This window comes from Dreissena polymorpha, chromosome 6, assembly GCF_020536995.1.
Source record: "Dreissena polymorpha isolate Duluth1 chromosome 6, UMN_Dpol_1.0, whole genome shotgun sequence".
NCBI classification, from domain to species: domain Eukaryota; kingdom Metazoa; phylum Mollusca; class Bivalvia; order Myida; family Dreissenidae; genus Dreissena; species Dreissena polymorpha.
The window spans coordinates 72,998,761-73,025,318 of NC_068360.1; the positions used below are offsets into that span (position 1 = coordinate 72,998,761).

Sequence of the window (26,558 nt, forward strand, 5' to 3'; positions counted from 1 at the left end):
AGATATGGTGCAAATTTAGTTTCGTTGGTTGGTTTTCTGCCATTAAATGCAACTAAATAAAAGTAAGTCGATTAAACTATTGAAGGCTCTTATTGAACTATAGATAAATATCTGTGAGTGGTATTTGTCCTCAAATATAACTTAATAAAGACAATCATCACAAACTTTTGAATTTGCATGTGTTATTTTAGCATCATTCTCTGAAAAGACTAGATATCGCATCATCAATAAAACAAACTGATTTGTTTTGACATTCCTTATTATTTAACTAAATATAAGTATTATTAATGGGAGCATGTTTGAAGAAACCTATCTTAGAAGTATGAACTCTATATTAACCAGTTGTTCGCATTCGATGTGCTCAATGTCTAAACTTTAATACTATTTACTTTTGGAATAACCTTGAACCAACATTTGATAAAGAACCAAACAGTCTCAATATAGTCGATTTCGAAGCGGAAAAATACAAACATATGCGCTAACGATTTGGCCATATGGAATTTCAATCATTTACTCGTACTTGTATTCTAAAGACAATTATGTGGCACGCAATCGTTTCGAGGAAAACCAAACATTACCGATAGTAAATATAATTGTATGAACAAATTAGTATCAAATATTAAATCATAAGTCCCTCGAAACAAATTCAATGCATTAATTTTTTTCAAAGCATTTAAGATAGAATGAGACTTGCATTTATCGGAAACAATTTTGTGTAAATAATGTATGTAATTGTCTTTTCGTTGAAAGCGTTTGGTGCAAATGGAATATACACCTAATTAAACGTTAAGAAAGAACATCAGATACTTTAAGTTTACCCCATATCCATCATTTATTTTGATAGTGTATATCATTCCTTAAAATGAGTCGCATTCTCGGAAAACTGGGCTTAATGCATTTATTTTGATAGTGTATATGATTCCTTAACATGAGTCGCATTCTCGGAAAACTGGGCTTAATGCATGAGCGACAATCTTATTTTTATCATCATAATCCAAATGCTATCAGTAATAAAAACGTTTTCAGTTTGTTCATTCATTTGATGCAGTATCGCCATATAAAGTTAAAATGTACATGAGCATCTGCATAGTGCGCCGTCATAAGCAATTCATAGCATATTGTCACGTTATGGTTGAAAACCAAGACAAACCATCTGGCCAGTGTTCTGGAGGCTTAAAATTAATTAAGAGTAATATTCATGCAATATTTTTCAAATATGTTAACCGCATGCTTAAGAAGAGTAATTGTAATTCACAGATTCGTCTGTGCGGATTTCATCATGAAAAATTCGCATCACTGCTTGCCTATGTATTTTGTAATACAAATAAAATGAAAGTTCCTCACTTTCGTTTTACTGTAATACAATATCTTTAAAGCTTGACGAATGCGACGATATTTTATCACCATAAACGTGTGAACACTCTACTCCACCATAACCGCCACTGCATTTTAAAAGAATGTCATCGAACGTGCGGTGAAATATTTGGAATAACAATTCAGCCATCGATTAAGGTAATTAATTATATTTTTAAGTTAAAATGTAAATACAATGCTCAGCTAATGTTTTAATATGTAAAAGTTAACATATAACGAATAACGAAGCATAACTACATGAACACTTAAATCAAAACACTTGACAATACACTCACTGGTATGCGTAGTTACTATTTGTTTAAGGAAAATGTTTTTTATTCAATTTAATCATATAATGGTTTAATTTGTTTTCAAACCCACACAAACAAATAATGCATGACCACCTTTTAAGAACATGCACTTTTCCCCCAAATTGCAATGTTAAAGGGACCATTTCACGTTTTGGTAAATTGACAAAATATTTAAAAAAATGTTTCAGATTCGCAAATTTTCGCTCTAGTTATAATATTTGTGAGGAAACAGTAATACTGAACATTTGCCGTTCTCTTAAATATCAATTATATGCATCTTTTGACGATTTAAAAAGATGAACACTATAAAGCGTTGCAACGCGAGACGATTGAATAATTTGGAGAGTTCTGTTGTCGTCGTTGTATTTTGTGACCCTACGAGGGTTGCTTATATAAAATATAAAATACATCTTATTGTACGAGAACGGATGGCCGAGTGGTCTAAGCATTAGACTTTACTCCAGGGGTCAGTGGTTCGAGCCCAGTTGAGTGTTGCCTTTTTCTTTCTTTAATTTTTTAAAGTTTTATTTTTTTCTGGAGCATTTTAGATACAATCTGTACATTTATCAATAAAAAGCATTTAATGACAGACTTCAATACATGCCAAAATTGGAAGAAGGTCCCTTCAAAAGGTCTCAATAGTATTACTGGGGGAACACTTGAAGGCTTTAACCGGAGATACAACTTTTATTTGATAAAATAAAACCTTAAACGAGAACTGATTATTGATCTTAAAGTTGAAATGTTTTTGCAATATCTGTTCTTAATAATTGAATACTTTTTAAATAATAAAGCATAATGACTGTGCAGGCTAATTAGGAACCACACGTTAAGCAGTGGCTATAAGCCTCATTTTCCCAAAACGAAACTTAATTTTCAGTACCCGTCATTATAATCTTAATTAACGAAACCCTTCAGGTTTCCGCCATAGCTAAAAGCAGACATAAAGATAAAACAAAAGATAAAAGTAAATAAGAGACTTAAAGTCAATAATTATGGTTGAATGTATCTCTAAATACACAATAAGTTTCTTTACATTCAGACAATAATAATTCCACTCCCACTTTTGCGAGATAATTATAATCTCAATTATCGAAATTCGTGTTATGACAGTTTGTTTAAGGCTGTAAGGATATTGTTTGAACAGAGACTACGTATTATTTCGCAATGAACCTCATCTTAGAGTGTAAAACATTAAAGAGGCATTCGCATTTAAACAGACGCATTAAACTTTTCAACAAAACTCTCAGTGTTTGCAAATACTTTGTATTACACGCTAAAATTACAAAGTCGTGTCTTAGAATTACACATTAATGTTATACAATTAGTCAGTCGTGTCCTATGGATGCTGATATATCTTTTGTAGTATCAGAAGACGTTGTTGCATTAATTGAAGTGGTATTACACTAAATATGAACATATGTTTTTGCCGTTATAATAATTAATTTATAAGAAGTACACAAGAGCAGCAGTAAAATTGATTTTCAAATTTGGAGTCATCATGCCTTTTTCCATTAAATAATCTTCATATCTCGGTATCAATTTAGACGTAACTGAACATTGTTTCACTAACACATATTTCTTCTGGTTGAACCATTTCAATAATTTCAGTTTTTGTATTTGTATTAAAAAAAATAAATATATCGAAAATTATTCAATTGAGCCATGCTCAGTGAAAATGGGGTTTGATGCATGTGCGTTAAGTGTGGTCCCAGATAAGCCTGTGCAGTCCGCATTGGCTAATTAGATACGACACTTTCCGCCGACCTGGATTTTTTTATCAGAATAGACTTTCTTATAACGAAACATAAAATAAAAGCGGAAAGTGTCGTCCCTTATAAGCCTATGCAAACTGCACAGGCTAATCTGCGACGACACTTTACGCACAGGCATTATACCCGCTTTTCACAGAGCGCGGCACAATTGCTGAATTTTTCATGCGACTCAATTATGCGACTGTGACCTATAAATCGGACGAAGCTCTCCAAGTACGATACGGTGGGGTATTTTTGATTGTATTGCATATTGACACAGTGGCTGGGCCTAATTTTTGTTTTTACTCTTATTAATTATTCAAAGGTCTGCATTGAATAAACTAGACACATTTCAATCGGTTTATTGAAAGCTTTAATATTTCGCCCCGTCAGCATAAGGCATTCAAACTTGAGACAACGTTATATTGAGTAGTTTAAATTGAACTGAACAAAACATGTGTTTTATTAATACTTGCACAATGTGCGCGAATCTTCCGTTCTGTTCTATACAATGTAAACCACTTCATTATCGTGTCTGCTGTTCTGTCAATTGAGACCATGGGCATCTAGAGTTCAATAATTATGTGCTGTGTTTAAACGGATCTGTTTCAACCTATTGTTACTCCGCCATAGCCCTGGCCCTCGGCCAACGCCGCTCCGCCGCCAAACGCCTTCCCCACCGCCCTCCGCATCCACTCGGCTCCCGCCCATCCTTCTCAAATAGGAGCAAATACCACTTAAGGTTAACCAACACAAGACATATCACTTAGAAATAGATCGCATAGAATAGTTGACATGTCATTCCGGATAAAATACATAAATTAAAGAAACATTGTGTAAAAGGCGACAAATACCTGCTTGAAGATATTGTAGCGATAGACAAGAGCAATCTCTATTTCGCTGAACAATACATTTTTCGATTAGATTTTGATTATGTTTGGCTGTGTCGGCTGCTTGTCAAACTTTTTTTTCGTTATCATCAAATACTGTTGTATATAATGTATTTATGTATAACTACTAACAAATACTACGCAAAATAATCGAAATATTCATCAAATATTCACTTTGTACATGGCAAGCCCTTTCCAAAACCTTGAACTATTTACAATACCTGTAAATACGTGAACAAAAACAGAAAAAAAACATCCGTTAACTGGTCAAAGGCGGCGAAACAGTCCCTTGTTTGAGTACTTGTTTATGTCGTGTCCAATTGTCAACTTGCTCGAAGAGAATACGAAACAGTAAAATCAATGCTATGTTTCGATAATTTTGTGACAATTAAATTAACATTTCACGAAAAACGATTAAAGGAAAATAACAGAGCGTGACTCGCTCTGAAGTCGAAATTAAATCATTACCTACATAATACACAACGCGGTTTAATATCGATTTTTCGCCTCTGGCAAAGCCCCCATTATTATATCGTCACGTTGTGCGATTACTGGCTCAAATTGTGACTTTAAAGAGACGTGTTGATTTTTTGGTAAAATCACACTTGTAAAATAAGAAGTGAAAGATGAAGGAATGTATGTAATATATTCGAACAAGCCAAAAAACACACCAATAACTTTTAGTCGAAATGTTAACCCATTTATGCCCAGTGGACTCTCCCACCCTTCTAAATTGGATCAATTCATTTCCAAAAGTAGGGGTGTCTGGTATAGTTATATCTATATTTAGAATATTTCTTACAGAAATTTCTTTCAGCAAACAACGCAGACCCAGATGAGACGCCGCATTATGCGGCGTCTCATCTGGGTCTACGCTGTTTGCAATGTCCTTTTTTCAGGACGCTAGGCATGAATGGGTTAAAACGAGTTTATACGATTTCATTGAGAAAATGAATTTTGTCGCATTATTTAACCAAAACGTTTGGATACAGTATTTCTGAAGAATGTTTAACAAAAGAATTCAGCAGTTTGCATATGGCAAAACCGATCGAATCTTGTTTCTTATTTGTAATTTATAACAAGAAAGTTAACGCCGAAACTGAATGAAAAGTTGACTAATATTTGTAGGAGAGCCATAAGTATGTATGTGTTTCGTATGAACGAATCTTCAAAGACAAACGGACATCTTCTAATGTAATGCATTGCCTGTGACGGAGTCGCTGCTGCATTTTCTGTAACTTCTTCTGAAATTAATTTTACATTCTATTGTTTCAATCGTCACCAATTCATATGTGTTGATAAAATGAAATAAGATCGTATATACTCGCTACAGAAATATGTGAACAAGTCACTTAAACTTAACATTAATAAAATTAAAGGTATGGGGATCAATTTACTTTTAACGATTTCACGAATTTAATTGTGATATATACTTGATGAAATGAATATGTTGTAGATTTAAATCTTAAATACATCATTAACGGGCAAAATGTACTGCTTATAAAATTAAAGGTATTCGGGTAATTGGACTCATATTGGGAAACTATTATCACGTGTGTAGATGAGCACATTAAAGGGATCTTTTCACGGTTTCGTAAATTGACAAAATTGAAAAAGGTTGTTTCAGATTCGCAAATTTTCATTTTAGTTATGATATTTGTCAGGAAACAGTATTACTGAACATTTACCATAGTCCAATATAGCCATTATATGTATCTTGTGACGAATTGAAAACCTAAAAATTATAAAGCGCTGCAACGCGAAACGATTGAATAATTTGGAGAGTTCTGTTGTTATCGTTTAAATTTACGAAACTACGAAGATTGCTTATTTAAGGTATAAAATACTTAAGTTGTGTATACCTGGCGGAATAGCCGAGCGGGCTACTGCGTTTTTACTTCAGACTAACTCCAGGACTCCGGGGGCCACTGGTTCGAGCCCTGGCCAGTACCGGCTAGTCTTTTTCCTTTTTTTAAATTTTATTCTTGATTTTTTTACTGGAGCGTTTAAGATCCAATGCTTACATTTATCAATATAAATCATTTAATGACAAACTTCAAAATATGCCAAAATCTGTGAAAAGGCCCCTTTAAAAACCATAGAGGCTTGAGTGTATTCATATGAACCCCGCTCTGTGAAAAGGTGGTCTATTAGATGTGCGTAAAGTGTCGTCTAAGATTAGCTTGTGCAGTCCGCACAGGCTAATTGGGAACGAAACTTTCCGCCTTAACTGGATTTTTGCTTAGAAGGGACTTTCTTGAAACGAAAAATATCATATAAGCGGAAAGTGTCGTCCCTGATTAGCCTGTGCAGACGATACTTTACGCTGATAAGCCTGTGCAGACGATACTTTACGCTGATTAGCCTGTGCAGACGATACTTTACGCACATGCATTCTCCTTTTCAAAGAGAAAGGCTCATTTATAGACTAACTTGCAACTTTCATAAAAAGTTTCTATCATGATAATGCGTTCAAATGCTCGAGGGTCCACATTTAGTGCCCAATCTTTATGAAACTTGTTACGAAAAACCGTTATCACGCGGGGGAAACAATTAAGTCACTAGGTCACTAGGTCAAATAAAAGGATAAGCTTATTAGACACTCCAATGGCCATGTTTATTGCCAAATACTCATTAAACTAGGTGACAACATTTGGACAAATGATATCATCGCCGATTTTTAAAGTGGGAAACGTGCGATCCAAACTCGATTTTTGCTCTTTAAACGAAAAATACCATAAACGCGGAAAATGTCGTCCCTGATAAGCCTTGGCGGACTGCACAGGCTAATCTGGGACGACATTTTACGCACATTAATTAAGCCTCATTTTCACAGAGCGCGGCTCATATACATTCTGTGTCTAACAGTTTTAATCCGTAGACAACCGTATTAACCACAAAACAAGGGCAATAACCATGCAATTACGGTATGAAGAGTTAGGGTTCATTTCAGCAATGCACTCCCCTCAATAAAAGGTCTTTATCCATGAAGTTTAATGTTAATACCTCTGATAGTTTTCTAGAAAACACATTGAAGGCCTCCCAAACGGCCAGCCAGACCAGAAAATAACTGATGATTCCCCCATACAAACCCTCTTAAATTATTCGTTTGCTGAACCGTGATAATAACACGGTTTCTATGTTGTCAACAACTACTTTCTTCTAAAATTGTATATACCGGTTGTTAAAACAGAGCCGTATTAACAGATTTGTGTGTATTTAAAAAGAAAGTAACTGTATAAATGCACTATTTTTTTTTTGAAAAAGTAAGCTGACAAGAAAAAAAGTTAGAATACGACTGCAGCGGTGCTCGAACTCTGGACTTCTAGAGGCAAACGCGAGCGCGCTGCTGCTGTACCGTTTTATTGTGTGCATTTCGAAGTTTGTGACGTCCTTCCGCGTGTTGACGCTCTGTGAGCGTTTACATGCGCTCCTACCTAATAAACTTTTTACTCACGCACGTTGGGACGAATTATTAATTACAGCTGCATTGTACAGTCATTATTTACTGATATGTTTTATTTTGGTGCGGGGAAGTTGGAGTATCCAGATATATTATATTGTAATTTGTCAAAGTGTGAACATTTTCATAGCGACTATATCGATTACAAGCAAAACTCTATGATTAAGAGCTAGTATTCTATAAAACGTTTCATAAGCTTGATCAATAATTATCTTCTGCGAGAGTCGGATCAAAAAATCGTTTTTAAGTTAAACGTAAGTTTCTTTCGAAAAAGTATATTATACATACAATCATGCAGTTGCCTGCTGTTGACATTGTCTCGCTAGTTACGTTTCCTTAAAGCATGATATTAAAGTCAACATGTTTGCAACAGTATAGTGTCAAGTAAAGTTAACAGATTTAAAATGAATGTGTTCGTATTTACGAGTCTTTAAATAACCTGTCCAGACAGAAATACCAGATATCGTAAAGGTCTCGTGTATCTTTTCATAAAGCTGTGCAGTCATTCTGCCTTGTCAGTAATTCAATCAGATATCGTAAAGGTCTCGTGTATCTTTTCATAAAGCTGCGCGGTCATTCTGCCTTGTCAGTAATTCAATCAGATATCGTAAAGGTCTCGTATAACTTTTCATAAAGCTGCGCGGTCATTCTGCCTTGTCAGTAATTCAATCAGATATCGTAAAGGTCTCGTATATCTTTTCATAAAGCTTCGCGGTCATTCTGCCTTGTCAGTAATTCAATCAGATATCGTAAAGGTCACGTATATCTTTTCATAAAGCTGCGCGGTTATTCTGCCTTGTCAGTAATTCATTCAGATATCGTGTAAGTGAATTGCTTTAATAACTTTGCGGCGCAATAAATCGAAGTGATTTGAAGTATACTGTTTCATTGGTGTATTTACTTAAGTATTAAAATATAGTTATTTCCGCAATTGAATCAGTCAGTCGACAACAAAGTGTTTGTCAAGTCGTGTGGAAAAATCAGATGTATCGAACAATATTTGGATACATGCGAACAATACTCAAATAAGGCTATCTCTTGTTTTAACACATGATCATTTAATACAAGTATATCAAATGCTGCTCGATTTTCGCCATGCTTAACCTGAAGTGAAGTAGTAGTCATAGCAGTTTATGCTGTTGTTGTTGATGTTGTTGTTTTTTGTACTTATACATTAAATATAAATTTATTTGTTGTTGTAGTAGTTGTTTAAGGAGAAAGAAAAGTAATATCATTCATTTAGTAGAAAAACAGCTTGACTTATTTAATATAACAATTACCCAATACGACCTCATTTTAATTATTCTCACAATCATCAGTACAGTCATCATCAGCGACAGTAGTTTTAAGCATTAACAGATGTGAATAAACGGCTTGTCTTTGTACCGAAATAATGTAAATAGTTTTGTATTTATTCAAAATTAAGTATAACTAGTATTTGTTAAATGTTTTTTTTCATGCGTCATCGTTGCTGTTGTCAGCGCCGCATCAACATATCAACGTCCATTCGCCATCGTACGTAAATAAAGCAACACGTTTATTTTTACATTCTTCACCATCTTCACGATTCGCCTTGTAGTTTGTAAAGAAATGTTAAAAAGTAAGTAACATGTATATTGTTGACTAACTGCTTCAACCTCATCAGCTATAATGATAACACTTGCTAGTATATGAGCGGATTCCGCCAAAAAAAAACAACAATACCGTGAGTACAGGATATACATCATACATCAACACCAAAATAGGGGAGAATAAAAATAACAATCGTTATGATTTCATTCACAGTATTCAATCGAAGTCACATTTACAGAGCGTAATTATTTCAGGGCTACATAAATCTCTCCATTTTCCGGGATCTCGCGGGACTGGAGAGTATTTTGGGCAGTAAATACGTCACGGCGATGGTTTTCACTGCGGGGTTTGAACGCTTTGTGGATCGTGTTTCCGAGGAGAATCGGTAACGAAATGTGTAGCAACGAATGATTTACTCGACTTTCATCTAAGCTTTTAATCCGAATCAAGAATGTCGTAATGAATATATGTATGCAATAGGCCCGTATGATATACGATTTAATGTGCAATGCATTTGTGTTCAACGCGATAGACGCTGTTATAATCGAATCAATAGTAGGTTTTCAAAAATGCACCCTTATCTTATTTTGTCTGACGATGTTTGTAGCCGCTACCTCACGGATGTTGGGGCGAAGTCGAATTAGGCAAAGACATCGAGATTTATATCTCAGTAATATGGTACTTATATAATGCACGATATTAACAATCGATCAAAAGTATAATTATAATAAAATATCACTTTTTGGAAAAAGACCTTCTAAAAATAGACTAGTGATTGTATTGAACAGTTTCAAAAAGTTATTAAAAGTTATCAAAGTTATGTGGAAACGTTAAAATACGTCGTCAAAGTAAACAATTTTCCAATTGTTTACGTTTATTGATTTCTTAATATTGATAATTATATTGGAATACATATTTTGACAAGTTTGAACAAGTAATTAAAACGTTATAAAAGTTATGTGGAAGCGTTAGAAGACGTCGTCAAAGTAAACAAATCGCGTTATTTATTAACACTCTAACAAGCTTTTCTTATGTAATGACACTAATACTTGAGAATTAATTTAACTTGGTTAGATAAACTCGTTAAATTGGCTTCTTATTAACCCCGCAGGGCGTGACAAAATGTTGTCATTTGTATTTGGACTGGAGTTATGCATACTATTCATTTACTTTCTCTATGTTACACAGTAAGAAGTGTGTAAGAAGCCATGAAACTACTTGTCAACTGTTTGACATTAATTCACTACATTGTTATTCTCACTATGATATTTAAAGAGATATTATGGCATTGACCATAAAGTCCACAGGAGTTTAATTAATTCACTGGGCTGAAAACGTAGATTCTTCATTTGATCAAAAGTATCAAAATATACAAAAGCATTGAAGTTTGTCAAACAACAGATGTTATAATATTAAAAACCACGGAGGTGGTAAAATATTGATACCTTAAATAAACGACAAGTCACGTTAAAAAAAATAAGAAGAAGATGAAACGTTAACAAGATATGTCTTTTCTTTTGTAATATGTTAATGATGTGTCAGGACCTCTAAACAACATATCACCGCCATTTATATGTTTGAAATATAATTCCATAAATAGTTGGATATCAGTAGATCCTCAAACGGACAGACATTTTCATCCGATGGCGCGCAACGTGTTAGAAAATATCCCCCTGTTGCAACATCAGGCTCTTAATATACTGTTAAACCGTTCTTTAATCATCGGCTATGTCATCTAGTAAAACCATAAAACCATTTCTATTGAGCCACCGTATGCAAACATGGGTGTTATGCCATATGCGGCCAGAGTAGCTCCAGCACAGGGTGAGCAGTCGCGAAGTCTTGTCAGGACGAACCATGATCGCTATTGAGACAACGCAACAGTGCGTGATGTTATGGCGGAGAGCGTTGTTCCTGGACAGACTGTGAGATTGTTAAAGAGTCAACTTCGAATGACGCGGGTCAATTAACGATGTTATAAAAGAAAAGAAATATAGTCCTTTACATATTGCATGTCAAACGTTGCAAATTCACTGTTTTCACTATTTGTGTATGTTCTGTTTTTGTGTATACATATACGGTGGTCCATAAGATTCGCTCGATATTTTCACTTTTGAAATTGTAGGTTATAACGAAACATGATACGAGGAAGCGAACTCACGGTACAACATTGTGATGCAAAATAATGCACCAAATTATTATCCGGCTTTCAATTTGTGGCCCCGTGACCTTGCATCGTGTTTTCGTGTTCTCGCCATTGTCATGCTAAGGGTTGCGCATGCGGGAACACCCATCGCAAGGTCCTATACAAGCGCATATAAATGTATGTTATCCATTCACATCAAACGTTTTACTACGTTTCATAAAGTTTGACCAATAATTATCTTCTGAGAGCGTCAGATCAACAAATCTTTTTAAAGGTTCGCGTATTTGTTTTGAAATTTATATTTTACACACAATCAAACATGTTTATTTGAAAACAATTTTCTGTCTATAACCGCCTGCTGTTGACATTGTGATGTTATTTACGATTTCTTAAAGCATGATATTAAAGTCAAAATATTTGGATACAGTATATCTTAAAGTAAATTTATCAGATTTATGGTGGACGAACCAGTTATCGAACACCTAAGAAATTACGTTCAATTACCTTAAAATTGCAACACTTAAAATGACAAAAACATTTTGTTTTAACTAATGACTATCAGTTCAATCATTGAATGATTTATCTTTAAAGTTTTCCAGCAAACTACCTTCAAGAATTCATAACAATGATTCCCTGATTATTGTCACCTCTAGCAGACAAAACAAAATGGCGGCCGATGTAAACATGACCTATTACCCGACACTTCATAAATACTACTCCAGTATATACAAAGTCACATGACTATCACGTGACCCGGACTCGGCGAAAAAATCTGCGTTTGCTGAAATAAAAATTGCAAACGGAAATATGATTTTTGGTGTGTAAATGCACGTTTTGATAAATGCATTCAAAAAGTAATATAAAAAAACACACAAAACGGTGTAAATAACAATAAATGCATTCCTTTAACCTGTTTTTGGCGCATTTGTTTCAAGCTAAGTAGGCAAGTAGGTCATGGACTTCATGTGTGACCATTTGTTTATCAATGTGACGTCATGCGCACTTTTGCGCATGTGCATACAGAACCAAAACAAAACGTCCGATATTAGGTGCTGTTCGATAACAGGTACTTACACGATAATATGTTTGTGTTTATATTTACAATAGTATACGATACTTTAAATGACCTTTCCAGACAGAATCACAACATAACGTGAAGGTCTCTTGTATCTTTTCATAAAGATGCGAGGTCATTCTGCCTTTGTCAGTAATTCAATCAGATATCGTGTAAGTGTCAGTAAAATAGCTTTAATGGCTTTTCGGTGCAATAAATCGAAGTGATTTGAAGTATACTGTTTCGTTGGTGTATCCACTTAAGCGTTAAAATATAGTAATTTGCGCAATTGAATCAGTCACTCGACAACGAAGTGTATGTCAAGTCGTGTGGAAAAATCAGATGTATCGAACAATATTTGGATGCTTGGGAACGATGCTCAAGTAAGACTATCTCTTGTTGAACGAATGATTATTTTTAACACAAGCATATCAAATGCTACTAGATTTTACAACATGCTAAAGCTAAAGTGAATTAGTAGTCATAGCAGCTGATGTTGTTGTTGAAATTGTTTTTGTACTTTTACTATAAATGTATTTGTAAATGTAACAATTAACATTAACATCCTATTTTAATAATCATCACAAACATCATCACAGTCATCATCATCGAAAGTAGTTATAGGCATAAACCATTTGAATTAACGGCTGGTCTTTATACCGAAATAATGTCAATCGTTATTTTTTTATTCAATAGCGTGTATAATTTGTTTACAATGCGTCATCGTTGCTGTTGTCACCACATCATCAACATAACAAATATCGTCCATTCAAGCGTACGTAAATACAGCAAAACGTTTATTTTATACATTTGTCACCATCTTCCCGCTTCGCCTTGTAGTTTGTTAAGACATATTTAAAACATGAGTTATGTTGTTGATTAACTGTTTAACATCACCAGCTAAAATAATAACACTTAAATTAGCGGTTTCTGCCAATAACAAAAACAATACCGTGAGTGTATGATATGCACAATACATTAACACAAAAATAGGGGAGAAAAGAAATAACAATCGTTATGATTTCATTCACAGTATTCAATCGAAGTCACATTTACAGAGCGTAATTATTCCAGGGCTAAATAAATCTCTCCATTTTACGGGATCTCGCGAGACTGTCGAACATTTTGGGCAGTAAATACGTCACTGCGATGGTTTTCACTGCGGGATTCGAATGCTTTGTGAATCGCATTAACGACGAGAATCGGTAACGAAATGTGTAAAACCGAATGATTTACTAGATTTTCCATCTTAGCTTTGAATCTGAATCAAGGCAATCGTGATGAGTATCCGTACGCAATAGGCACGTATGATATACGATTTAACTTGGAATGAATTTTTGTTCAACACGATATATATAATAGAAGCAACAGTAGGTTTTCAAAAATACACCGTTATTCTTATTTGTCTGACGATGTTTGAAGCCGTTACTTTGTGGATTGTCGAATTAGGCAAACAATGGTGTTTAAAATCTCAGTAAACATTATATCTATAGAATGCTAGCAATTAACATTCGTTTAATGGTGTACTTACAATAAAATATAACTTATTTACAAAGCCCTTCTAATCATAGACTAGTGATTGAGATTATGTGTATGGATATTTTTTAATTTAGGACCTTTATGATACAAGTTTTCCGAGTATTACGTATAAAGCGTTAGGTAATGTATTCGTTAGGTTCCAAATAATTAACGTGTATTGATGTCTAAATAAGGTGAATCATATTGGATCATATATTGAACAGTTTGATAAAAGTTATTAAAAGTTATCAAAGTTATGTGGGAACGATAAAAGACGTCGTCAAAGTTAAAAATGTTCCAAATGTTTTACGTTTATTGATTTCTCAATAAGGATAACTCGGTTAGATAAACTCGTTAAATTGGTTTCTTATTGACCCCGCAGGCTGGGACAACATGTTGTCATTTGTAATTGGACTCGAGTTATGCATACTATTAATTTACTTTCTCTATGTTACACCGTAAGAAGTGTGTAAGAAGCCGTGGAAATACTTGTCAGCCGTTTTACATTAATTCATTTCATTGTTATTCTCACGATTATATTTAAAGAGATATTATGTCATTGACCATAAAGTCCACAGGAGTTTAATTCCTTCACTGGGTTGAAAACATGAATTTTTCATTGGACCAAAAGTGTCAAAATATACAAAAGCATTAAAGTTTGTTATACCACAGATGCAATAATAATAAAATCCACGGAGATGGTAAATATTGATACCTTTGATAGACGCGTAGTCACGTTTAAAAATATAAGAAGAAGATGAAAAAAAAGACATGTCTTTTCTTTTATGATTGTTAATGATATGTCAGGACCTTTAAACAACATATCACCGCATCTTATATGACGTGTTTGAAATACAATTCCATAAATAGGTGAATATCAGAAGATCTTCAAACGGACAGACATTTTCATCCGATGAAATTTATGAAGCGAAAACGTTTTAAAAGATATTCCCATGATGCAACATTAATCTCTTAACATACTGTAAAACCGTGCTTTTATCATAGGATATGTGAAATAGTAAATCCATAAACCATTTCATTTGAGCCACGTTATGCGAAAATGAGTTTTATGCCATATGCGACCAGTGTAGCTCAAGCTCAGCTTGGGCAGTCGCGCATTTTATTTGAGCCACCGTATGCAAACATGGGTGTTATGCCATATGCGGCCAGAGTAGCTCCAGCACAGGCTGAGCAGTCGTGCAGTCTTGTCAGGACGATCCATGATTGCTAATGAGACAACGCAATAGTGCGTGCTGTTATAGCGGAGAGCGTGGTTCCTGGCCAGACTGTGCGATTGCTTAAGACTCAACTTCTAATGACGCGGGTCAATTATCGATGTAATAAAACAACAACAACAAAAAACAACAACACATTCTTTGCTTATGGTGTGTCAAAATTTGCAAATTCGCTGTTTCCATGCGTATGTACTGTAATTGTGTATACATATATGGTGGTCCGTAAGTGTCACTCGATAATTTCACTTTTGGAATTGTAGATCATAGAGAGGGAGCGAACTCACGGTGCAATATTATGATGCAAAATATTGCCCAAATTATTATCCGGCTCTCATAATATAGCCCCGTGACCTCGCATCGTGTTTTCGAGTTTTCGACATTGTCAAGCTTAGGCTTGCGCATGCGGGAACACCCATCGCAATATCCTTTACAAGCGCATATAAATTTATAGTATCCATTCACACCAAACGTTTTACTACGTTTCATAAAATTTGATCAATAAGTATCTTCTGAGAGCGTCAGATCAACAAATCATTGTAAAGGTTCGCGTAAGATTATTTTGAGAATTTATATTATACATAAAATCATACATACATGTATTTATTTAAAAACAATCCTCTGTATATAACCGCCTGCTGTTGATATTGTGATGTTATTTACGTGCCCTTAATGCATGGTATTAAAGGCAAAATATTTGGATAAAGTATAGCTGAAAGAAAATTACCAGATATAATATTTATTTTATCATATTTACAATAGTATACGAGAATTTGAATGACCTGTCCAGACAGAAATACATGTACCACATAACGTAAAGGTCTCGTGTATCTTTTCATATAAATGCGCGGTCATTCTGCCTTGTCAGTAATTCAATCAGATATCGTGTGTCAGTAAAATAGCTTTAATGGCTTTTCGGCGCAATAAATCGAAGTGATTTGAAGTATACTGTTTCGTTGGTGTATCTACTTAAGTGTTAAAATATAGTTATTTCGGCAATTGAATCAGTCAGTCGGCAACAAAGTGTTTGTCAAGTCGTCTGGAAAAATCAGATGTATCGAACAATATTTGGATACATGCGAACAATACTCAAATAAGGCTATCTCTTGTTTTAACACATGATCATTAAATACAAGTATATCAAATGCTACTCGATTTTCGTCATGCTTAACCTGAAGTGAAGTAGTAGTCATAGCAGCTGATGCTGTTGTTGATGATGTTGTTGTTTTTTGTACTTATACATTAAATACAAATGTATTTGTTGTTGAAGTAGTTGTTGAAGGAGAAGGAAAAGTAATATCATTCATTTTGTAGGAAAAACAGCTTGACTAATTTAAAATAAATATTACCCAATACTTTTTCAATTGAATTATCCTCACAATCATCATTACAGTCATCATCAGCGACAGTTGTTTTAAGCATCAAAATATGTGAATTAACCGCTTGTCTTTATACCGAAATAATGTAAATCGTTATTTACTTATTGAAAATTTAGTATAACAAGTATTTGTTAAATATCGTTTAACATGCGTCATTGTTGCTGTTGTCACCGCCACATCAACATATTAACGTCCATTCGTCAGCGTTAGTAAATAAAGTTACAAGTTTATTTGTACATTCTTCACCATCTTCACGATTCGCCTTGTAGTTTGTAAAGAAATTTAAAAAAAAACATAGTTACATGTATATTGTTGACTACCTGCTTGAACATCATCAGCTATAATGATAACACTTACTAGTATGTGAGCGGTTTCCGCCAAAAAAAAGTACCGTAAGTACAGGATATACATCATACATCAACACCAAAATAGGGGAGAATGAAAATGACGATCGTTATGATTTCATTCACAGTATTCAATCAAAGTCACATTAACAGAGCGTAATTATTTCAGGGCTACATAAATCTATCCATTTTCCGGGATCTCGCGAGACTGGAGAGTATTTTGGACAGTAAATACGTCACAGCGATGGTTTTCACTGCGGGGTTCGAACGCTTTGTGGATCGTGTTTCCGACGAGAATCGGTAACGAAATGTGTAGCAACGAATGAAGTTCTATATTTTCCATCCAAGATTTGAAGCCGAATCAAGAAAATATTAATGAGTATGCGTATGCAATTGGCCCGTATGATATACGATTTAATGTGAAATTCATGTGAAGTTCAACGCGATAGACGCTTATATAATCGAAGAAATAGTAGGTTTTCAAAAATGCACCGTTATTCTTATTTGTCTGAAGATGTTTGAAGCCATTACTTCGCGGATGGTCGAATTAGGCCAACAATCGTGTTTAAAATCTCAGTAACATTATACTCATAGAATGCAAGAAATTAACATTCGTTTAATAGTGTTAATACAATAAAATATCACGTATTTTAGTTATTTAGAAAGGCCTTCTCAAAATAGACTAGTGATTGAGATTATGTGTACGTGTTTGTAATTCAATTCCACAAATAGTTAAATATCAGTACATCATCAAAAGAACAGACATTTTCACCCGAAATGGTTGGAGCGCAACGCGTTAGAGGATATTCCCATGTTGCAACATTAGGCTCTAAATATACTGTTAAATCGTGCTTTTATGATCGGATATGTGAAATAGTTAATCCAGTAACCATTTCATTTGACCCACGATATGCGAAAATGGGTGTTTTGCCATATGCGGCCAGAGTAGCTTCAGCTCAGCCTGGGCAGTCGCGCATTTCATTTTATCCTGCCTCTTTTGCAAACATTGACCATCAAATCAAAACCATCGTTCAAATCAAATCGTTCGTCTGTGTCAGCCATCAAATCAAAACCTTCGTTTAAAATCAACACTTTCGTCTGTGTCAGCCAACCAATCAAAACCTTCGTTTAAAATCAACTCTTTCGTCTGTGTCAACCATCCAATCAAAACCTTCGTTAAAATCAACTCTGTCGTCTGTGTCAGCCATCCAATTAAAACCTTCGTTTAAAATCAACTCTTTCGTCTGTGTCAGCCATCCAATCAAAACCATCGTTTAAAATCAACTCTTTCGTCTGTGTCAGCCATCCAATCAAAACCTTCGTTAACATCAACTCTGTCGTCTGTGTCAGCCATCCAAACAAAACCTTCGTTAAAATCAACTCTGTCGTCTGTGTCAGCCATCCAATCAAAACCATCGTTTAAAATCAACTCTGTCTACTGTGTCAGCCATCCAAACAAAACCTTCGTTAAGATTAAATATTTCGTCTGTGTCAGCCATCTAATCAAAACCTTCGTTTAAAATCAACTCTGTCGTCTGTGTCAGCCATCCAAACAAAACCTTCGTTAAAATCAAATCTTTTGTCTGTTGCTATCCAATCAAAATCTTCGTTTAAAATCAACTCTGTCGTCTGTGTCAGCCATCAAATAAAAACCTTCGTTAAAATCAAATCTTCCGTCTGTGTCAGCCATCCAATCAAAACCTTCGTTTAAAATCAACTCTGTCGTCTGTGTCAGCCATCCAATCAAAACCTTCGTTAAAATCAGCAAAGGCCATTTGGCTGCAAAACGCAGTGACCACCTTTTTGTAGAATGGTCTCATGATTCAATTGTTTAAAACATATATGACCTCGATTTACCACAAATACATAGACATAGGGAATATATATACGGACGAATATAACATATATGTTTATCATCATATATGATCTTTTTAAGAATCACATATTTCTATTGAACTAAAATAAATTAATATACAATTGTTATGCATTTTTTTTAAATATGTCTTTGGATAGTTTACAATATTTAAATGCTTGTACCATATTAATAGTGATGTGTATTTAACTATTCTACATTAATGTGGAAACATTCAATTTTTCAATGATTTACAGGCCATACTTACGAATCCAGAAACATACATGCAGAACCGACGCGTGCTTCTTATTGTCGCTTTTACATCTATTTGTGACATAAACATGAAACCTTATTATCACATTTATATGGAGAAACCCAGTGACGTTAAGGAAAACTTAGTGTCTGTCCTTAAAATAGGAATGTTGGATACGGAATCATTGTAAGCGAACTATGGTAAGTGTAGTATCGCGCGAACAGGACAATATCAAATAAAATAAGTACTTCCTTTATATATACATTCTTTTTAAATTGGCGTAGTTTTGAATAGAATATTTAAAATGATGAATAATACAATATATGTGCATTCGTATGATGAGTGTATCAATAAAGCGACATACATACATACATACATACATACATGAATAACTCTCTTCTAGTTTTAACACATCATTATTAGGCTATGCATACACATACTGTTTGAATAATACTTGAAAAAATCAAAGCAAAATAGCGATAATAAAAATTGTTAAAATCACAACGCAGTTTCGGAGATAATATTCAAAAGGATTGTCAATAAATAACGTTTGCATGTGTCATGAAATCAAATAAATGCACACCACTAAGGCTGTAACGGGTACCCAAAATTACCGAACAAATCGGAACCACGTTAAGATTTGCGGGTACTGATCAATCGTTCAATACTTTCTAATCCTGATCTAATCTTGTTAATGAGACCTTTTAATATGAAAAATTTCATTTGCTTATTTCCACTTTTGTTTCCTTAAAATGGATGTTCCTGTTATTGACCATTGTTTCCATGAAAAGGTCTTAAACAATAACGCGTCATAATGCCGAGGAGTTAACCTAATTTTACATTTTGATAAAAAAGACATGCCTTCTGAACTTTTAACATGACCACACATTGATTAAACATTTTGAGATTTATTGCCCAGTGGTGTTTTAATATCGTCACCTGTGTAGGTATAACTAACCTTGCTGCTTTTGTATATTTTATCACCCTCTGTCCAATTTAGGATTTATGGTTTAACCCTTTGTCAGCGATATTAAACTCGGGCATAAAGAAACGGTTTGCACCGTGTTATCTCTTTACCTATCCCGTGAGAATAAACCTGCAATAAAATGCAATTAAAAAATAAATATCGGCTCTCTTGAAAATTCGAAGTTGTTTTATTTGATACCCATTATCGATATGTAAACAATTGAGCATTTGCGATCCAATATCACTTGAGATTGTGAAGTTTTAATGTAAACTGAACCAAAATAATTGAAATTATAGTTATGTTTGAATGTAGTATATGTTTTAATGTCGCAATATGTGACTGAAATAAACGGATATTATACAATCACGTGTGTAACTAGAATATGTGACTGAAATAATCGGATATTATACAATCACGTGTGTAACGTGATATGTGCCTGAAATAATCGGATATTATACAATCACGTGTGTAACGTGAATATGTGACTGAAATAATCGGATATTATACAATCACGTGTGTAACGTGAATATGTGACTGAAATAATCGGATATTATACAATCACGTGTGTAACGTGAATATGAAACAGAAATAATCGGATATTATACAATCACGTGTGTAACGTGAATATGTGACTCAAATAATCGTATGTTATACAATCACGTGTGAAACGTGAATATGTGACTGACATTATCTGATTATATTTGAACACGTGAGTCTACTTGGGTGTACTTTTTTAAAGAGGTATTTGAATACTTTTGATGTTTTATACGTATGTATTTTCACGAGATCATTAATATATTACTTCAACAAATAGTACATTACATTAAGAACGGCATTGTAGTAAAATAATTATACAGACTATTGCATTGCTCTTCGGTGTTGAACTTCAATTTTATAGACCGAGGTACGTTTGCAATTTTGTCGGAATCAACTCCATCTGCAATGGTATATACTGAATTATTTTATTGGTTATAAAAGCACATCAAGTTACGTCATTCAATAAAAATAAACATAAGTTTTGTTTTTATGAAATTGTGTATGAAGATCTCCAATTGCATCGCACCATTTTTTTTCGGATTACACACGCGGATAACTTCAAAATCATTCGGTAAAACGATATGGAGGGGGGTTTACTGCATTTGCCGTCCGCACAGGCTTATCAGGGACGACATTTTCCGCTATTATGATTTTTGTTGTTGAAATAAAGTATCTACTTGGCAAAAATCCAGTTTAGGCGGAAAGTGTTGTTCGTGAATTTCCTGTGCTGCTAATCTTCGTTTGTGTCCTCGTATTTACCATTTAGTATTGAATTAACGCAATTCCCGCAACATAATCACTACTGTAGATGGTTGGACATATTTCGTGTTGAATGATACATGGATGTTATTTATCTATGCTTAAGTGACATTGTATCGTTTGATCACATGCTGATGTTAATTAAATTCAAGTAGATAAAATGTAAAGGAATTTTGGAAGTGATATTTTCATGAGCAGAGGTACAAGGCTCTAGAAGTATAACATTGGGCCACTGAAGCTGTTTTCATTGTTTTAGTAGTTAACGTGGGACTGGCGTTAATGTTCAGGTAAGATAAGAACGTGAGAATCTTGTAATTTTATATTTGTTCCGAAAAACTTAAGTTATATTCATATAGTTATACAAGTATTTTCGCGGTTTCCACTTCACAAAAGGAGTATGCAACATACTGAAATAACGTAAGCAAGAGCAATCGCTATTATTCCATTCACTGTGCACTGTCTAAGCTGCTATAACAGAGTTTAGTTATGTAAAAACACTACGAGTATCACTATTGTCTTTGTGTTTGCGAGACTGCCGAGTAATTTGTGTCGTAAATACATTTTAGCGAGCGTTTTATTTGCGGGGTTAAAACGTATAGTGAATCGCTTTCGACGAGAATTGTAACCAAAATATAGTTCTCAAACTACAGTTACTGTTTGCTTGTTTGATCCCGAAACATTGGAGACTTATTAAATACAACTAATAATTTCAATGAATCCACAAGTTATAGTGTACCTTAGGAAAAATACAGTAACGTCGTAATATATATTAATATGGGAAACTAATGCTATATGCTATGGTTAGTAGGTCAATCGGGAGACATTGTTTTTGGACTATTGGTTAAAAACATATGTTGAACATTGATTGTATTTGCAATCTGGAGAGGCTTGTGTTCATTTCCTCCGCATTGGTATTTTTATGTAGGGAGTATATAAACAAATTGCAATATACAGTCATGTATGATTATACAAAATAGGCAAACATAGAAATCAATAACAACCAGCTGTTTTGACGCCATACCTTTTTCAAAAACCACGCGAACGGTATAATGTATTTGTGCTTTTAATATAACAGTATTGGTGATAAAATTAATTTAACTGTTTTATCATACACATACTGTTTACTTACATTTTATTGTTGGTTATCTTATTGAGTATAGTTTTCGATTATTTTCTAAAATTTTAACGTAAAATGAGATGTTCATTTTTGTAATTGCAATGCATTGACAAATAAAACACTTAATGTAGAGTTTTGACTTACAAAAGCAGACATATTCTTACTATTAATTTATCCCTATGTAATTGTTTCAATCATCACATCTGATCAAGTCTGGTCAGTAACTGACCTATCAACAAATGTGACCACGAAACCTTGCTCGAAGTTATAGCAAACACCGAAGCTCCTGTCCAGTGTAGACAGTGCGGACGCACATGCTAGTCTAGAGCTTTGCATGCTGGGAAATTTGTCGTCTGCTAAAATTTCGTCTGCTGAATTTCTAAAATTAGCATTTTCTTTGATTTTTTCAAAGAGTACTATCAGAATAGCAAACAGTTTGGATCCAGATGAGACACCACGTTCTGTGGCGTCTCATCTGGATCCAAACTGTTTGCAAAGGCCTTCAAAATTCGGTTCCAGCACTGAAAGAGCTAGAGCTATGTTGGCCGCATATGACATAGGGCATACAGCGCGTAATATTGTCTGTTTGTTTGGCGATATGGTTTTATGGAAGGTATTTTCTAATCAGGTCCACTTAACCGCACGCTATATTGCTTCTTGATAGATTTACGCCCAGCAATGATAAGAAAATTGTCCCGATTGTAGAAATCGATCCGTAATTCTATCTTACGCCAGTAATAGTTCAATAAATGATCCAAAAGACGTACGCTTCTGTTCGATTATGTCGCAAGGTGCACAAACGGTAACCCCAGCTTTTATCATTGGCATGAATAGTGTATTGTTGTATTGTATTTATTGGCCGGTAGTTTATATGCCATTAAGGAACCTGACTTAAATGAAACAAATGAATGGTCACACCCGTGTCTCGCCTGCGGGTTACACACACGGTTTATTGGCTTTAATTCGACTAAACCAATCTTATTTTATGCCAAATAAATGAACATGTATTCGACGCTCAAACCATTTAAGTCTCCATTCACGGTAATTTAGATTTTCGGGGTTTCACAAAATCCATTATACTGCGTGTTTGTCTCTCGTTCCGTAACATGGATTCGCCCTTTTCACTCACAATCAAAGTAGCGTATGCATCAAAGGCAATTAAATGGTCTTTCTGTCTTGATTATATGTATGCTTATTATATGTATGCTGTTTGCTGCTCATCATTATCTAAGGTTTGGAAATGAAGCCTTAAACACTTGAATCTAATAAGAGAGGTCTTAAATTAAATATTCTTTTCTAACGAGCTACAAATGCGTGAACATACGCATCCTAGTGGTTAAAGGTTTAAACCGCGTTTTCGACGAGTTTGAAAATCCTTGTTATTGATTGAGGTATTGCGGTTAGGGAGAAGGGCGGTCATGCGGACGGCGTCAAATCCGTGGTTCCCGTCAAAAAACTAAGTTTGCATTTACCCATCTTGATGGAACTTCGAATTATTACGTTTTTAAGGAAAATTCGCTTTGTAATTCCCGGCTAATTTTAAAGACACTAGTGTTAAACAGGAAAGGACAGTTTACGATAAAAAAATAAAGTTAGCGGGACGAAATATTATGAACATTTATGCATATGTAGTTTATGTCACTATCTAGCTTGGGGTTACATTAAACAGGCAGTCGGATCAAGGTCAAATTCATTTTAACTCAAAATAGAATAAAATGCAATAGGTTGTTTTGGGTTTTATTTGACAAATCTTCGTTCCTTTTTTAAATGTAGCCTTTATTTACATGCTGTTTTGCGTTCAGAGTTGGGCTAGTCACAATATATAGATATGCATTTTTCCCCAGAGTGTTTTAGTTTTGCATTGTTTATTATTTAACCTCGGTAAGTTCACTAATGACATTTAAGGTAACCGCGCAGTCATCATCAACAGAAAATATACGCTGTTAACATAACGATAACAATAACTGCGGTAATATAATTAGTGAAGTTAAAGGGACCTTTTCACAGATTTCGGCATGTATTGAAGTTTGAGATTAAATGCTTTATATTGATAAATGTAAACATTGGATCTTAAAAGATCCAGTAAAAAACCAAGAATATAATTAAAAAAAGAAAAAAAGTAATACTCAACTGGGCTCGAACCACTGACCCCTGGAATAAAAGTCTATCGCTTAGACCACTCGGCGATCCGTGCTCGTACAATTAATGATGTTGTTTTTTAATACTTTATATAATCAATCATCGTAGTGTCACAAAATATTACGACATCAACAGAACTCTCCAAATTATTCAATCGTTTCGTGTTGCAACGCTTTATAATGTTCAGGTTTTTTAAATCGTCAACAGATGCATATAATGGTTATATAAGAGCATGGTAAATCTTCAGTATTAGTGTTTCCTCATTAATATCATAACTACAACGAAAATTTGCAAATCAGAAACATTTTTGTTTAATTTTGTTTCTTTACCAAAACGTGAAAAGGTCCCTTTAAAACGAACCACAATCGGTTGAACGTTTGACCCGACCCACAAGGACATTTTCGTCCCAGTTGTTATGTTAAAGATCACCACCATTGTAAGTATAAGTAATCTTGCTGACTTTGTAGATGTTATCACCGTGTATTCCCTGACTCCATTGACAGCGAAAAGAGCTTGGGTGTAAAAAACGGTCAGTTATTGCAAACAATCACAGACAATTTCATTTTAGATACAATCAGTTCAAAGCCATATAGAAATAGCACATATTTCAATTGAATAGCCGTATCATGCTATCTCTTTACTTATTCCCGTGAGAATAAACATGATATAAATCCATTCAAAAATGAACATCGGGCTTGACAAATGGAAGTTGTTTTCTTTGATAACCGTTATCGACAAATCAACAAACAGATGGACATATGCCATCGAATATCACTTGAAATTGCAAACTTTTAATCTACTCTGAACCAACGTAATTAAAGCTATAGTTACATCTGGATGTTTAACATTGTTAACGTCGTAATATACTTGAAAGCAATTATCGTATTTTGTGAAATTACTTGGATGTACCAAATTTTGCAAATAGTTATTTGAATATGTTTGATGACTTTAAAAGTTATATTTATTCACGATTTCATCAATGTATTAATGACACCAGAAACATATATTCGATGAAATATGCATTGTATGAATAACAGTCTAGATTGTGTGGGATATGCCTTGCTCTTTAAAGGACCGGGTTACTGCGAGTTGATATTATGTTCTTTTGTTTTGCATTGTAATGTTGTGGATTGGCTCTCTCGAATGTGTTGCAAACAGGTCGCCCGTTTCTAAATGAAGCCATTAACGGTGATCACACACTCCCCTAGATGTTGGTTCTGCGCAGCGACATGACTGGAACCAATCTCCACGCAAAGTTGTCGTTCCATGCTCTCACATACAATCTTTGCCAGCACAACACTACCGGATTTAGTAGGATTTTATCTTTTTGATATAATTATTATATTATGAAAAGAAGTTTCATTTTCTATTACATTTTCAAAAAAGTGTATAAGTTAAAGTTCATTATTAAAACTAAATTACCTAAATAAAAAAAAACGGAAAATAATATAGGTAAAATTAGTGAACTGGTAGCTAGGCTGTAATCACTTGGTTGGTTATGAAGGCAGGGATTATATCCAGCCATGCTGGTTCCAGTCAAATGTCTGCGCGTAGGTTGGACTGGAACGTGTCTCCATTACTATTATGTAGTATTTATAAAGAATTTACCGCCAACATACACCGTTTAATTCAGAGCAATTAATATCTGATTACTACTTCTAATGCCATATATGATATCAAATTCCGCGCAAAGATTTGACTGGAACCAGTATAGCTGGATCAACTCGATGGCAAAGATTGTATGTGAGAGCATGGAACGACAACTCTGCGTGGAGGTTGATATGGTTAACCACGCATCATTTAACTATCGCGCAGATTTCCTTACTGAATGACGTCACTGCCTCAAACTGCACGAGATTGCATGGCAGTCGTGGGCGCAAATTAACAGCTCAGTAACGAGACTCTCGGCTACAAATTG

The 26,558-nt window shown here is 34.4% G+C and overlaps 1 protein-coding gene across 3 annotated transcripts in view; it reads left to right on the forward strand.

Moving 5' to 3' along the window:
- Positions 1 to 1,383: 1,383 nt before the first annotated feature.
- The window catches only part of LOC127836160 (acetylcholinesterase-like), a 69,553-nt gene continuing 44,378 nt past the window's right edge, over positions 1,384 to 26,558 (forward strand). For 2 of the 3 annotated variants that reach the window (XM_052362594.1, XM_052362592.1), the window contains exon 1: positions 20,282 to 20,829. The gene's annotated coding sequence lies outside the window, so the exon portion shown is untranslated. Of the gene's footprint in view, positions 1,513 to 20,281; positions 20,830 to 26,558 lie in introns of those variants that run through there. The other variant, XM_052362593.1, reaches the window with a different exon arrangement.